Source organism: Nannospalax galili, unplaced genomic scaffold (genome assembly GCF_000622305.1).
Source record: "Nannospalax galili isolate Female #2095 unplaced genomic scaffold, S.galili_v1.0 scaffold770, whole genome shotgun sequence".
NCBI lineage: Eukaryota > Metazoa > Chordata > Mammalia > Rodentia > Spalacidae > Nannospalax > Nannospalax galili.
Window position 1 is genome coordinate 1895859 of NW_008328344.1, and position 3243 is coordinate 1899101.

A 3243-nucleotide genomic window follows, 5' to 3' on the forward strand; every position below is an offset into this window, starting at 1 on the left:
GATCTAAGAGTTTTATTTCTTTTTGTCGATAGGAGCGTGGCTAATGGAAGGTACTATCCTCAGGAGCGTTCATTTCACTTTCCGAAGGTGTTCATTTTCCCACTTCCAGTTCTCAGAACCCCACTGGAACAACTGGCCACCTGTAGAGGGGAGGCAGACAACAGTAGACCAGTTCAGCGTCTCTGGCAATTCAGGGTCAGAGGGAGCAGGGTAGAAACCACACCCGGGGATGGTGTTAGCACAGGGGAGCTCTAGTCCTGGTTTAGCAGAAAGCCAGTCCAGCACTGTGCTTAAGACAGACATTGCTTTTCAATCTTGGCTATTCCCTGACCCCCTTTCTCACTGACTCAAGTTGGGGATTAGTCTCTCAAATAAAGGTCTCACTAACATATTTACGAGTCAAAGTTTACCTCGGAATCTCTAGCTTCATAGTAAGCTTGCATTGACTAACTTACGTAAGGCTCGGCCATTCTGTCCTCACCTTTGCCATTCTTTCAAGTTCATTCTGTGCTTTGACTTTAAGCTGCAGAGTGTGAGTCTCAATGGAGGCCTGTGGAGTGAGGCAGCTTGATGGACGCCAAGCTCAGGGTGGAAACATTTGTGAACGCTGCCTTGTTGGTTCACAGGAGGTTCTGGCCTCCTGATGGGTCATGATGTCCTATCCCAAACAGCAATGGGTTCTCTTCTGCTGTGTGGTTGCAATTCAGTTTTATTACCTCCTGGGAAAACACATTGCAGACTCTTGGGGACTGTGGTGATAGGCTCATTGGAACAGTTAATCTGTTAAAGATGAGTAGTCATTCTCTTGTTTTTCCATATCGCTCTCAACGTAGGTGGCCACCGGCAGGGGTGGTGACTTGTGCAATTTTTGTGGTCAGGGATATTCGTGGGATATTAATTAAATATTCGCTGGGAATATTTGCAAAGCATCCTCGAGGCCAAGGAGAAAGGAAAACATGGTGCATAGTAGGTAGTTAATAAATGTTTAGTCTTAAATTTTTATTGTTTATTATGTGTGTGTGTGTGTATGTGTGGGGCGCATGTATGCTAAGCTATACATATGGAGGTCAGAGGACAACTTGCAGGAGTCAGTTCTGTCCATGTACCTCCTGAGGCTTGAACTCAGGTTCCCAGGCTTGGTGACCTGCTGAGTCATCTCCCCAGCCCAATAAACATTTATTTATGAGACATTAATTTCTGGTTTTTGACTCAGTTGAACCACACATTTATTTATTTACTTATTTATATGTGTGTGTTTGTGTGGGGAGTGTACATGTGTATTCAAGTGTATGTGGAGGCCAGAGGTCAATCTTGGGTGTTGTTTTCTCAGATACCATCCACTTTGATTTTTAAAAAATTTTATTATTTTTAATTTTTGTGTACAAGTACATTTCCTACATGTATGAAGGTGAACCCGTGTTCTGCAAGAGCTGCAGAAGCCAGAAGGCGGTGTCAGATTCCCCTGGAACTGGAGTTAAAGATGATTGTTAGCTGCTATGTGGGTGCTGGGAATTAAACCCGAGTCCTCTGCAAGAGCAGCCAGTGCTGTTAACCACTGAGCCATCTCTCCAGAACCCCACTTTTTTTTTTTTAAAGACAGGGTCTCTCGCTGGCCTGGAGCTCTCCAAGTAGGCTGCACTGGCTAGCCAATGGGTGCCAGGGATCCATCTGTCCCTGCTTCCCAGTGCTGTGATAATAAGTTTGCTCTACTACACCTCTCTTTTTCACATAGGTTTTGGGAATTGAACTCTGGTTAGTTCTCTTACTTGAAAGGCAAGTGTTTTACTGACTGAACCATCTCCCCAGTTCTGAATCTTACTTTGAACTTGTGACATTATAATGTACTATAAATTATCATAACCATGTATGTTCCTTGAGGATCACATGGCATATGTGAAAATATTAAGTAGTTATCCAACAAATAATTAATTGAATCCTTACTATGTTCCAGCCTGTGGCACCAAAGATACAACAGTGAACAGCAGGCACATTCTCTTGAGGAATTTGCATTCTTTATTTAGTTTTAAATATTTATTTACTTTTATTTTTATGTGTGTGAGTGTTTTGCTTGCATATATGTAAATGCACCATGTGCATACAGTGTCCACAGAGACCAGAAGAGGGTGTTAGCATCCCCTAGAACTGGATGATTATGAACAACCATCCTGTACACTGAATCTGGGTCCTCTGCAGCTACACCCAGTACTCTTAACCAGCCATGTCCACAGCCCAAGGAGTTTACATTCTTGTGAAGATAAAACAGAAGATAATTTTTAAAGATTTATTTTTTATTTATGCTTATGTGTACATCTTTATGTATGTATGCATGTGGGTTCCTGCAGAGGACAGAAGAGGGTATCAGATCCCCTGGGGGTGGAGTTATAGGTGGTTGTGAGCTGTCAGACATGGGTGCTGGGAACTGAACTTGGGTCCTCTGCAAGAGCAGCAAGTGCTCCTAACTGCTGAGCCAGCTCTTCAGCCCCCAGAAAATAATTTAAAGTTATCATCTATCTATGCTGTTTTGTTTTACTTTGCTTAAGTGCTACAAAAGATAAACAAAAACAATACTTTGAAATACAGATAGGTAAATCTATACCCCTCAAATAGCTACAGGGAATACTCTGGAATATTTCTATCTGATGATTTGTCTACAAATTGTGTGCAGAAGAATATACACTAACATCTGGTTTTCATTTAGTTTTATTTTATTTCAATTAATGACCCATGTTAGGTTGTTGAACAAGGTGGTCGTGTGAACGCCAGCTTGTGTTTTCCAGCTTTCCAGATGACAGGAGGCACCGGTTCCAACCAGGCACCTTTCCCCACCTCTCAACTTACCCTCATTCCTCAGGACCACTATCCCAGAAAACAGCCTGGCCTGTGCCCAGTGCACCTGGGCCAAGCAACCTGGGGCACGCAGGCTGAGCCCCAAATACACCCCCCACCCCTAGCTCATGGTGCCTCAATGCCTGTTTTCAGCTGAAATAGCATGAAAAATGAGTTCTTGTGGTGTTTTCAATATAAATAGTGGAGATGCCACAGGAATTCAGGCTCTCAAGGGACTTATTCTCTTCTAGGGCTTACGTCCTGGGAAGACCCTTGAATTCTGCCACACTTCTCATCAGAGGAGGGAGGGCTGGCAGGGCCCAAAAGCTGGGGACATCCCCTGGGTCCATGGCTTCATCTGATGTGGTGGTGCCAGCCCAGAGTTCACTGAACCACATGTGCCAAGAAAGCCAAGGC

General features: G+C 43.8%; 1 pseudogene; it reads right to left on the reverse strand.

The window, feature by feature from the left end:
• LOC103728930 overlaps positions 1-470 on the reverse strand; it is a 4149-nt pseudogene extending 3679 nt beyond the window's left edge.
• Positions 471-3243: the final 2773 nt, after the last annotated feature.